Below are 12,758 nucleotides of genomic sequence, written 5' to 3' on the forward strand. Positions count from 1 at the left end.
TGCCCAGGATGGGCTGAGCACCAACCAGCAAGTGAGGGACAACCAGCAAGACTCCAACTCAGCTTCTGCTTTTTTTCCCTAGGGCCCCCAGTTCTTCAACTTCCCTGCAATTCAGGCGTCTTGAGTCCGCCGGGCCGCCCGGGGGCGCCGGAGTATGCAGAGGGCGTTGCGGTGCCGCCCGATGTCCCGCCTTCGGCGGCTGCGCAGTAGGCACGTCAAAGCCGGGCTCAGGCCGGAGCTGGGCGCGGGGCGCCAGGAGCCGCGCGGCCTGAGAGAGTCTGGGGCTTCAGTAGTCGCGCGAAGGCTGAGGCAACCTCAGAGGCGAAGGCAGTGCCGGACCACACAGCCACAGCCGCAGCCGGACCGAGCGCAGCAGCGCGGCGGCCACAGCAGGAACCCCTGGGCCACCGTCCACCCGCGCAGCCGCCGCCGCCGCCGCGGGAGCCCGTCGCCCCGAGCAGCTGCAGGCGGAGGACAACGGAGGGCCGGAGCTTCCGAGCCGCACCGCGGGGACCGAGCGAGCAGCCCGAGGCGGCGGCGGCCGAGGACGGGGACGGAGACGACACGGAGAGGGAGCTCCCTGGCCCGGCCCAGCCCCGTGAGTGACCCCCCAGCCCGGCCCTGCTCGCGACGCGGACGCCCGCCGGCTTCCGCCCGACCCGCCTCCATTTTCCCGGGTGGCGGCGGCGAGAGCGGCCCGGGGCAGCCGGAGTCCCGGGCGCCGCCCTTGTCCTAGCCGATACTAGGCTCTCGAGGCCTGCCGGCCAGGGCTGCGGCTAACCCGGAGAGAGCTGGCCCGGCCAGCTGTCACTCCAGCCGCACTGGGGACTCCGAGCACCTAGCCCCGGGCTCCGCGCAGCCTCCCTGTTAGCGGGACGCCGACACTATCTTTGTAGGGAACCTTTCAGGAAAATGCCTAACTGATTTCTGGCTAGGAATTGTGCGGTCGGCGCGTTCCCGGGTTCGGTTGGAGCAATCCAAAGCGCCGACTGCGTGCGGGTGCCGGAGCGACTCCGAGGTGAACCCGGCCTGGAGGTGCCCTCCCCCGGGGATCTTTAACTCCGTGATGTGAGAGATAAGACGAGTACACAAATAGCTAAGATACCAGGCAAGAGGGGAGAGATAAGTTCTGTTTAGGAACTACCAATTGCTGGAAAGGTGCTCTGGGGGGACGGGACCTGTCGATCGTTTCCGCCTTCCCACGAACCTGGGAGGCTTCCTGGGCGAGGCGGTGCTAAACCCGGTCTAGAAGGCTCGATTGGATTCGGGAGGAGAAGGGGGTTGCAGAGGAGAAGGGCGTGGAGGGGCAACAAAGCTGGAGGACAAAGGTACAAAGAACATGCGAATGTTGCTAATTCCATCACCGGGTGCCGCGGTAGGTGGGGTAGACTGAAGGGGCAGTTGGAGTCAGATCTCTGAATGCTGTAGAGGAGCTGTTTAAGCGACCTTCCACGGAAAACTTAGAACTCATTTTTCAGTGACTCATGAGGCCGGAAATGTATGCTAGGGCATATTAAAGGCGCTCTTGTGAAAGACAGGCGAGCAGGGAAGGCCACAGTCAGGAGTTGACATTGTTTCTTAAATATAATGCAGTTTGAGGTCGATTTTGACAGCTTCCGGATATTTAAGTAAATCTATGTCCAAGCCAAGGAAAATACCTTTTGCAGAAAGTGTCCCTAGATGTGTGCTTATCTGAAGTAATGAAAAGAGGTGCCTAAATTAACCTTCTCTGCACACAAGGCATTCGCGTTGGTGAGTTTTCTAAAATTGCATCAGAACTTCTGCATCCCTTTGTTGAAATTGAAAATTAAACCGCGGATTTATAAAAAATAGTAATAAAAACCGACAGAAAGTTGGACACACACCGTTTTCTGGAAAGGTAAAAAATTTCTTGTTAGTTTTTAGTTATGAAAATACTGGAGAGTCAGAAGTGGAAGTTTTTAAGCTCTATTTTATAGGTTTAAAAAATTTGCAAGTAATTAGTAACGACTAAAGCTTACAATATATAACTTGTAAGAATTGCCTTAGAACTTAATATTGGATCTGTAAGCGCTTATAAGTACAAGGAAATGCCTACATTTTCAGTCTTCCATTTTTCTTTATCAAAGTAAGATCTAGCTAGTGGTGTTGGTGAACACTTTTAGCCTCAGCACTTTGGAGAAGGAGGAGTGCCAGGCCAGCCAGCCAGATTACAGTGAGAGACTCTTGTCTTTTTATTTTTTTGTTTTTTAAAGAAAGATATACTCTTTGAAACATGGAAGTAGTAGTCCATCTCTCCTTTCTCCACTTCCCCCATCTCCCCTACCCCCATCTTTTGAAACAGTGTCTCACTGTGTAGCTCAGGTCTTCCAACCTGTGGTCCTCTTGCTGTGGGTTTCTAAGTGCTAGGATTCAAAACCGACTGGGATTTTTTTTTTTCAAGTTTTCATAATCTTACCATTTAGATTTTGTTGCTGTAAACATCTTTGCATATTTCCTTTCTGGTCTTTTTCTGTGTAAATTTTTATAAAAATATATTGTGTGTATTCATTTATTTATTTGCTTATTTATTGGCATTTTGAAACAGCCTCTTACTTTGGCCCAGGTTGTCCTAGAACTGGCCGTGCAGGCTGAGCTAGCTTCAAAACTACAGATAGTTCTCCTGACTCAGCCTCCTAAGTGCTGGGCCAACAACCCCAGTCTGAAAGTTTTCTTAAATGTCTTGTTAGGCTTTTACTTGTTAAGGTTGCATTATTACCTAAGGCTTCTTGTTTGAAGTATATTTATCAGCTTCTCATCTAGGTTTGCTGCATATTGAGTATATTTTCTATATATTGAATATACATATATGGGATCATGAGGACTGGAGAAGAGCATACAGACCTCAGCTGTGTGAGCACAAGTACTGAGGGGCTAGAGAGGTGGCTCAGTGATTAGGAGTGTACACTGCTCCTGCAGAAGACCTGAGTTCCGCTGCTATTGGGTTCCCAGCATCCAGTTTGGTCTACCACTCCAGTGACTCCACACATTCCTGTCTTCCACTGACACCTGAACTTGTGTTCACAAACCCCCATGTTTACACAATTTGAAAAGAAAATTAAAGAAGGATACGGTGAAAAGATTATATTCATGGCTGATATATAATCTGTTATGGCCCTTCCTACCCTCTGCTCTACTACTAAAAAATAGTCTAGACTAGGGCTCTGCACAGAGCTAACCATTTTTGATCATGACATCAGAAGTCAGGCTAAATTTTTTGGTTTTCGTTTTTTGAGACAGGGTTTCTCTTCATAGTCCTGGCTATCCTGGAACTCACTTTGTAGACTAGGCTGGCCTCAAACTCAGAGATCACCTGCCTTTGCCTCCAAGTGCTGGGCTTAAAGGCCACTACCAGCTTTGTTCCTGTATCTTTGAGAAAAGGTCTGATTCAGTACCACAGACTAGCCTGAACTTAATTATGTAGCCTAGGCTGGCCTAGAACTTATGATAATCTTTCCACCTTAGCCAGATGCTGGAATTACAGTTATGTGCACCATACCCTGCAGATTTGTTTTCATACGGTTAATATGAAATCGCTTGAAAAGTCTAGTTACTCATTGGGTTTGGTGTTATAATTTGCCTTATGTGAATCTATTGTATAGCATCTTGGCTATTTTCTAATACTTAAAGCATTTCTTTTGGTCCATTTTTTGCTAATTAAGTATAGATTTTTGTAGCAATTACTGTTTGTTACCAAGAGCATAATTTTCCTGAGAACATTGATCACTGACTGTTGATACTTGTTCTGCTGGCCTTATAAATATTTATGTATACACACAGGCACAAATTCCCCCTCCCCACAAGAATAAAAGATAAAATTCAGTAGATTAGAATTTCAGGTAGTGTCTTTTTGTTACCATTGTTGATGTATGTGAGTTGTTTTCTTTTGTTGGTACTGGGGTTTGTTTTTGTTTTTTTGTTTGGTTGGGTGTTTCTGTTTTTTGTTTTTGTGTTTTGAGGCAGGGTTTCTTTGTAACCTTGACTGTCCTGTAACTCAGGCTGTAGACCAAGGCTAGCCTTGAACTCATTCCTAGCCATCAGCATCCTTGTGCACAGGCATATGTGTTGGTGTATATAGTCCTCCACTGTGCCATTTTTATCTTACAGAACTTATATATAATGTCATTTTAACTTTCCCCGAGGAAGAGGAAGATAGACTTGTGATCTATAGCAGCTGTGAATTTAAACTGGCAGAGGAAGGGAGAATGGCATGTTGAGAATTGCAAGAGGTCAGTCAGGTGTGAAAGTAGCCCCAAAGGAGAGAGTGTATAAAGCCTGCCTATGACCTTTGTGTTGGCTGTGTCCAGTACATACTTATTCCTTGATTATTTATTTCTTCTAACTTGAGACCTTGCTACTTTTTTTAAGATTTATTTATTTGTTTTATGTAAGTACACTGTCATTGTCTTCAGACACAGCAGAAGAGGGTGTTGGATTCCATTACAGATGGTCGTGAGCCACCATGTGGTTGCTGGCAATTGAACTCAGGACCTCTGGAAGAGCAGTCAGTGCTCTTAATCACTGAGCCATCTCTCCAGACCCTTGTTATTTTTTTTTCTTTTTTATTTTTTTGGAGCTGGGGACCAAAGAACCCAGGGCCTTGTGCTTGCTAGGCAAGTGCTCTACCACTGAGCTAAATCCCCAACCCCTTCTTGTTATTCTTAATACTCAGATTTAGAGCAAATTGTTTTAAACTGTAGGGTTTTTTAAAATTATTTTATTTATTGTGCATTGGTGTTTTGCCTTCATATATATCAGTATGAGGGTGTCAGATCTTCTGGAACTGGAGTTACAGGCAGTTGTGAGCCACCATATAGGTCCTGGGAATTGAACCCTGGTCCTCTGGAAGAGCAGCCAGTGGTCTTAACCACTGAACCATTTTTCCAGCTCTAAGCTGTAGTTTTATGTTTGCTTGTTTATGTGTATTTTTGCGGGGGAAACTGGGCAGGGTGTCATTGTAACCTAGGTTACAGCTCCACTGTTGTAGACCACTTTAGTTTCCAGTGCACTGTCTTCCTCCCTCACATAAGTACTGGCTTATGGGCGTGTTACCACACTCAAATTCTGTGTGTGTGTTAGGTGTTGTCCATTTTCAGGGCATCTTACAAAGAAAGAAAACCTAGTTAACCAATGTTTAATGGCAGCCAGGTTTTATTGAGCAATTATTCTTTGCAGCATTATCCAGTGGGTACATTGTTTAAGACCAAGGAAGTACAGTAATGTTAAAACATCACAACTCATTGATTAATTTTGATAAAATGTTTACCCAAGAAACAAAACATAGGGTTTGTGGCTTGGTGTTGCTACTTTATAGCCTTCTCTAATGGCCAATAGCTTGAGGGTGCTGTTAATTATATTGGTCATAGTTCTTCCTCCACAGATTACAGACCTGCTATATTAAGCACAGGGGAAAACAGCCTGAACAGGTTGTGGTTTACAAGTCTTTGTGGCCCACTCTTGGGTTCATGGGATTTGGAGAGCAGGATTAATCTCAGAGTTAAAAGCATTCTGCTTGGATTGAGATCCTTAATCTCCTACAGTGGGTTCTACAACCCCAGGCAAGCTCCCTTTTAGCTTAGATCCATCCCTGAGATAGGAATGATATGATTACATTTGAGAGGCTTGTAGGGAGAGTGGACTTGTCACCTACTAGCTGTCCAGACAGTGTAAGTTTTGTAATGACAGTAATAGACTATTCTGGGTGGAAGAAACTTAGAAGTTTGGAAACAATCTAGTCAGAGTGGATCTTTCTGCATATGGAAATACTGAGCCTACTGTAGCTGGAGGCAGTGTTTGGGTAACTTTGCAGGTGGTTTCTGTAAAGTGCAGCCTCTTGCCCAGGCTGGTGCAGCCTGTGAGCTGAGGGGCTGGAACTGGAGCTGGATCTCTTTGTTCTTCATGGAGATTGCTTGAGTGGAATTTTTGTACTCTATGCAGTAATGTCTTTTGAGCCTGTTTTTAAAACATTGACAGAAAGTATACTCAGTGTACACTAAATGGTGTTTAGTACATGATAGGCATTTTTGTTTTAGCATAAAGATGAAATAGAGACCAGAGGAGATGAACAAAAATTAATAGATAAAATTGGCAAGGCTACCATTGCATGTTGACATGCTAGACAAACGTCTAAGGTGGGCAGTGCTGTTCCATCGTCATTACAAATGGGAAACGAAGGGAAATCTTATCCCAGGTCTACAAATCCTGCAGTTGTGCTGGGACGAGAAACCAGGTCTGCCTCACTGCAAAACAGGAGCTCTCTGGACTGTGTACTACTTCACCATCTGAAATAGTCTGTTTCCTCAGTAAGGATTTGTTTTCTTGTCGGATTTTTGAGTTAGTGTTTTAAAATAAAGGCCGTTGAGGATTTTTAATAGATTTCTAAACAATAGCCACATGTTATAATTTAAAAAAAATGGTTTGTTTTAAATGCTTTAGGTGTATAATTATAATTGCTTAGTAGTTTATAGTTTATGTAGGCCAACAGGTAGCTTTTTTTTTTTTTTTTTTATATTACTCCTACTTTGAGGATGGGAGGCATGTGGGTAATGGGCCGGACTGGGTTCTAATGGGGTGACTAATGTTGTAACTCTGGGCTTCAGTCATTGTTGATTCTACCTAGAGGCCTAGGTTGGAAGCCCCTGGAGTCTGGATGCTCCTATTATCTGTGGTGGTGTGTGGGGACGTGACTTACCTTTTTTCTGTGATGGTATGTGGGGTTTTGTTTGTGGTCCTGAAGGCTCTTCCTTTATGAGAACTTGAAGGCATGTGACTGCACTTGAACATTTTTTTCTTCCACTTGGTCAGGTGGCTGGAGTTACTTCCCACTATTTAAGTACTCTGCATAAGGTAAACAAAAAAGTCTATTTTCTAATTCTCTGCCTTTGTATTTGCAGACTGTTGAGAACTAATGTATATGGTAGTAAAGTATAGGTCTGTAAGTCAGATAATGATTGACAGGTTCTAAAAGCCTTCAGTGAGTAGCATGTCACTGTTATGAAGTCCTGTGAGCTGTTTGGGGAGAAAGGAAAGACATGACCCAAAGGCATTGAGCGGAAAGGAAGGACCAGATCTGTAGAATCCAGTTGGAGGCAGCAAGAACAATCCCAAAGAATCCAGTTGGAGGCAGCAAGATAACTACTCTTTGCCTGCCTAAGGTTGTAACTGCGGTAAAAGACAAGGGGGACACTCATGAGTAACAACTCCTCAGATGACTTTCGAAATTTTGCTAAATATGGTTTTAAATGCTTGACTTCAAGAAATTGTTGATCTATCTAAACAGTCCTTTTCTGCTTTAATAACAAACTATCAGCCAGTTTATCTTCTAAATATTCCTGGTAGGCAGGCAGGCAGGCAGGCAGGCAGGCAGGCAGGCAGGCAGGCAGGCAGGCAGGCAGGCAGGCAGGCAGGCAGGCAGGCAGGCAGGCATACTTGGCTCACCAGTATAATCTATGCAGATTTTCTTTATCATTTATTCAGCCTTTGAGTTATGCTTGCTATAGAAATAGTAAGTTGTTTGGAATTAAACGTGTTTGTTTGTTACAGGGTTTCTCTATGTAGCTTTGGCTGTCCTGGAACTAGCCCTATAAATCAGGCTGGCCTCAAACTCAGAGATTCACCTGACTCTGCCTTCTAAGAGCTGGAATTTAGGTGTGTGCCACCATCGCCTAGCTGAAAGTTTGTTTTTGTTCTCACTTTTAAAAAACTTGTACCTTTAGGAAATAAAATGTTTCTGTAAATAATAAATGGTCCAGGTATTTGATAGTGTGATAAAATTTGTAGTCAGTAGAGATGAATTGCTTAACTAGAGTATATTTTCCTATTCACTTAGCTCTGTTGTATTTCCACAGACCTTGAAAGGGATTTATATAATAGAAGAAACCCTTACTCCTTCCCTGTAAGTTTACCAAGTCTTGTTGTGTGGAATATTAATCTTTCGATAGATCAGTAGCTCTGTTAATATGAGTCTTTGTGTGGGTGGCCTCAGGGTGGGGGGGATGTTAGGGGGAATCTCATGTCCAGGCTGGCCTTGAATTTTCTGTATAGCTTAGGATGACCTTATTTATATTCCTGATTTTTCTGCTGCTGCTTCCCAGGTGTTGGTTACAGGCATAAGCCAGATTTTTGTTTTAATGATTGATCCCAGGACCTCATGCATTCTAAATGAGTCGATCTTCTGTCACCGGGCTTTAGTCCTTAGGCTGAGGTTTTTATTTTTGAAGGTGATTGTTTTTCTGCAGAGCTTGTCAGAGGAATGTAGTGTGCATTGTGACCTTTACAGCCTTACCATAGTGGGCACGCAGTACTTCCCAACTTGCTGGGCTTATTTGGTCTTGATGTCCCTTTCCCTAGGAAGACTGACAAAGACCTTCAAATAGGCTCCATCAGAATCCTTTGAGACATGGTCTCTTGCCACACTTATTGGTTTATTTTCATAGCATTTATTTTTCTGATTAAGTTAACTTTTTCTTTTTAATAGCAGTCTTGCCTTGTAGTTCTGCCTGACCTGAAACTTGCCAGGTAGACTAGATTGGCCTAGAACTTTTGGCAGTTTTGTCTCTTGCTTCCTGAATGCTAGGATTACAGGTATGTGCTACCACACCGAGCTGGGAGGTGATAACTTTTTATAGAATTAAAATTGTTATTTTAAAATGGGTATTTTGTCTGCATATATGTGTATGTACCACATGCATGCCTAATGCCCATGGAGGCTAGAAGGTGTCAGTCAGATCCACTAGAAGCAAAGATACAGGTGGTGTGAGCCACCCTGTGGATGCTGAAAATGGAATCTAGCCCTCTGGAATGTACTGTACCATATCTGCATGCAAGGAGCAGTTTGTAAACCTTATTGTGTGTGATGTTTTCCAGTCTTCTAGATTTGTTAGTACCTGTTACAAGCTATTAGAGATAACTCACCACACTATTTAAGATACTTTTAGGTTTCACTGATTTATAATTGCAGAAGATAGAAGAATGAGACTGTACCAGAGAGACTGTTCTGTAAATGAAATAGTTTAAAAATTCAGTGTTAATATGCCATAAGAAAGGATTTAAATGCCACTTATACGCTGCTGGGGATCATACTGTATGCCCATTCTTCCCTGACTTTCCTGTCTGTAAAATAAGAGTAGACTGATACTTGTAAAGAAGTTGTGGAAGTTCAGTAGGAAAATGCTGTGTCCAAGTTCCTAGTCCATGGTAGCTATTATGGTGACTGAAGCTCTCAGAGCTTTTCTTCTGTGTCTATGTACTTTCAGAGATAGTTTATGACTCTGGAAATGCTTTAAGTAGCCAGTAGTGAACCCAGACTCTTTGGTCTGTAGTTGATTGTGTCATTTGTTGTGACGTCAGCAGAAAGGATACACTTAAAAGTTTTACCTCCTAGTTATGAGCTTTTTGTCACAGTATTGCACAATTAAAAGATTTCTTTTACACAATTTCTTAAGTAAGCATGTAATTAGATACAGACGTATCCATCCTAGCCTAGCATCATGGCAAATGCAGGTAATCCTGGCTCTCAGGATGTTGAGGCAGGAGGATCAAAGCATTTGAACCTAGCCTGGGCTACATAGTGAGACCCTATCTAAACATACAATGGACATGCTTGTTTGTAGTTCTTTTTTATGACTGTATTTTGTGTGCATTGGTGTTTTACCTTCACCTGTGTCTGTGTCTGTGTCTGTGTCTGTGTCTGTGTCTGTGTCTGTGTCTGTGTCTGTGTCTGTGTCTGTGTCTGTGTCTGGATTCCCTGGAACTGGAGTTAACAGTTTATGAGGTGCCATTATTGGGAATTGAACCCCACTTCCCAGAAGATCAGCCAGTGCTCTTAACCACCCAGCTCTTTCAGCTCCATTTTTTTTTTTGTATTTTTAATTCACTAAAACAAAAATAAAAGTTGGTGTTTCTTATTTTATCCCCATTTCTACAGGTTATTTTTAGCTATAGTGTTTCTGTGCCACTAAGGCTTTACCCCAAGAAGAGAGACATTTAGAAGAGGTCAGTAATGGTAGAGACCAAATAAACTGTTATAGCTCTGTGACCCATAACATATTTTTTCCCCACTTGATTTTTTTCCAAACACTTTTAAAATTATGTTTCATAACCCCATCCCCACCCCACCACCCAAAAAAAAGGTCAGGTGTAATGGCTCACTTTTTAATCCCAGCACTTAGGCAAGGCTGATCACTGTGAGCTAGAAGCCAGCCTGGTTTCAGAAAAATATTTCGTTTCAGCAATAGTCTATTTGAATGTGGGTGTGTACACATTTATAAGTTCAGGTGCTTCCAGAGGACGGGGGAGGGAGGGAGGGGGAGGGAGAGAGTGTGAGTGTGTGTGTGTGTGTGTGTGTGTGTAAAGAAATCCTTGGACCTAGAGTTAAAGGAAGTTGTGAGTCACCCAACATAGGTGCTGAGAACTGAATTTAGGTTCTCTTCAAGAGCTGCTAAGCCATCTCTCCAGACCCCTGGTGAATAGTTTTTATGGGAGCTCTAGTGTACCTGAAAAAGGGCTTCTCTAAGTACTCGGAGTTGGTGGAGTCATTAGTCTGGAGTATCCCAAAGGTCCTAACATAAGAGCTGTAGACCATGTCCTCTGCACATGCCAACTGGGTATGTAAATAGCTCATGGATTCTGTGCTGGTGTAAGCAGGAAGAAAAAGATTAAAAAGTAAATAATTGCCAACCTACACATGATGCCAGTTGCTGGTCCATTGTCAAGACCTAAATACATACAATATAAGAACTCAGTATTTTCAGGTGTTCAATCAGTGAAGCAATAGCCTCAGTTATAAATCTAGAAAGGGAGAACATGCAGAACTCTGGTGTAGAACCTGGCCTTGTACATGCAGTAGGGTTTTTTGTGTTCACAAGAGAATGAGTTGTAGGCCTATCCTGGAACATAGTCAAGCCAAGCCTCCTGGTGTTACCACACAGCTAGTGTGTGCTAGTTAAGGAGCTGGGAAGAAATGGAATCTTACAGGAAGACAAGAGAAGTTCAAGTACTGTTCTTCCTCAAACAGGAAAGGTAAGATGTACAAACCATAGAGCCACAACTTGGTATGATTGGTGGAGGCCACAGCCATGTGTGGATTCCTAGAAGCTCAGGACCACTTATTAGGTAATTTCTTTCAGGATCCTAAGTAGGGAAAACATTCAGACTGTTTTAAGTTGGACTATTTTTGATGTCTTTATAAAGTAATTCTATTGTGCTAGTTAAGTTTTAGGGGCTTTGGTTTCTTTGCTTGTTTTTGTTTTTGTTGTTTTGGTTTGGTTTGTTTGTTTTACTTGTTATATAAGCTAGAGTTACTTGGGAAGAGGGAACCTCAACTAAGAAAATACCCTCATCAATCACATTGGCCTTAGTAAATCCTGTGGGGGAGGAGGATCACAAGGTTGATTGTAACCAGCCTTGGCTATAGTGAGATTTTTACCTCTAAAAAGAAAATCTTCCAATATTGCTATCTCTTTAGGTAACATGCTGGCCAGGACAGAAGGCAGCAGCAGAGTTGTTTCCTAAGCACTCATGCTCAGGAAGCACTGTCTAGTTAGCACTCTCATCTTGGAGAATGCTATACAGGAAAAGCCCGAGGCTCAATATCCACCTGTGACAGGCCCACCCAGGCTCTGTGGCTTACATCCTAAAACTGTTCCGATTGCTCTGTAACTATAGACTGTGTCTTGGGCTTGCTGTGAGGTGAACAGAACAGCATACAGCATACATCTGTTATTACCCTCTTTAACAATTCCCTGTTTAACTAAACTTGCTGGGATTTTATAGTTTCTAGAGCCATTTTGGTAAGTGCTGGGATTATCAGCATGTTTCACTGCACCTAGCTAGTTAGTAAGCTAGTAAAATCAATCTCTGCTCAGTAGCCATATCTTATCCAAAGATACTTGATTTCCTGTTAGCAGTATTATAAAAGTCAGGACAAAAGTACTCTATGAAAAAATGAAATCTCCAAGAAATATTTGGGATCACTGAAAAGAAAACTAAACTTTTAAGAAACCATAAAGTTCTAAGAAAAAGTGACTTAAGAGTTGGCAGTGTTCTCAAGTGGGAAGACTATAAGCAAGAAAAATCTCTCATTAGTGTATTACTGGCCAGAGCATACTCTTAAGGTTTTTTTATTACTAAGTTGTATTTTTTTTAGTGGTACTTACATTTATATGTATTGTGTAAGTGCTTAGACACATGACACACCAGAGGACAGTTTGGGTGACTTGATTCTCCTTCTGCTGTATGGATCCCAGGGGTCAGACTCATGCTGAACCATCGTAGTAAAGCCAGCTTGCGGAACTCAGGATATTTAGGAACTTACCTAATGACTACAATCACATTAGTGGGAAGAAAGGGGGAGGCTATGTGTTACCCTGACTATTCTGAAACTCACTCTATATACAGGCAGGCCTTCGACTCAAAGAGATCCGCCTGCCTCTGCATCCCAAGTACTGTGATTAAAGGGGTGTGTCACACCACACCTGGCTCTGAGAGATTACTTAGTAATAAACTTTTAGATAGTTGGTGTTGAAGAGAAATCATGAGAAGGCACTGGGCTTTGGAAAAATGCAGTCACGTCAGTGCAGATCTTAGGGCTCACAAGAAGAGTGTTTGCTTACCTTGCCTGAGACCCTGGATTCACTCCCCAGTATCACCAGAAAAAAAGTGCAAGTAACATGAAGAAAATGAAAATAATGAAGTGTGATTCAATTCACCATCCACGACAGATGACCTCTGATGGGAGATTG

The 12,758-nt window shown here is 43.1% G+C and overlaps 1 protein-coding gene across 10 annotated transcripts in view; it reads left to right on the forward strand.

Moving 5' to 3' along the window:
- Positions 1 to 208: 208 nt before the first annotated feature.
- The window catches only part of Cab39 (calcium binding protein 39), a 61,435-nt gene continuing 48,885 nt past the window's right edge, over positions 209 to 12,758 (forward strand). For 2 of the 10 annotated variants that reach the window (NM_001401625.1, NM_001106924.1), the window contains exon 1: positions 227 to 598. The gene's annotated coding sequence lies outside the window, so the exon portion shown is untranslated. Of the gene's footprint in view, positions 1,109 to 1,245; positions 1,376 to 1,740; positions 1,880 to 12,758 lie in introns of those variants that run through there. The other 8 variants (XM_087565570.1, XM_087565574.1, XM_087565576.1 and 5 more) reach the window with 8 other exon arrangements.

Source organism: Rattus norvegicus, chromosome 9, assembly GCF_021556685.1.
Source record: "Rattus norvegicus strain SHRSP/BbbUtx chromosome 9, alternate assembly SHRSP_T2T, whole genome shotgun sequence".
In the NCBI taxonomy this organism is placed as follows: Eukaryota; Metazoa; Chordata; class Mammalia; order Rodentia; family Muridae; genus Rattus; species Rattus norvegicus.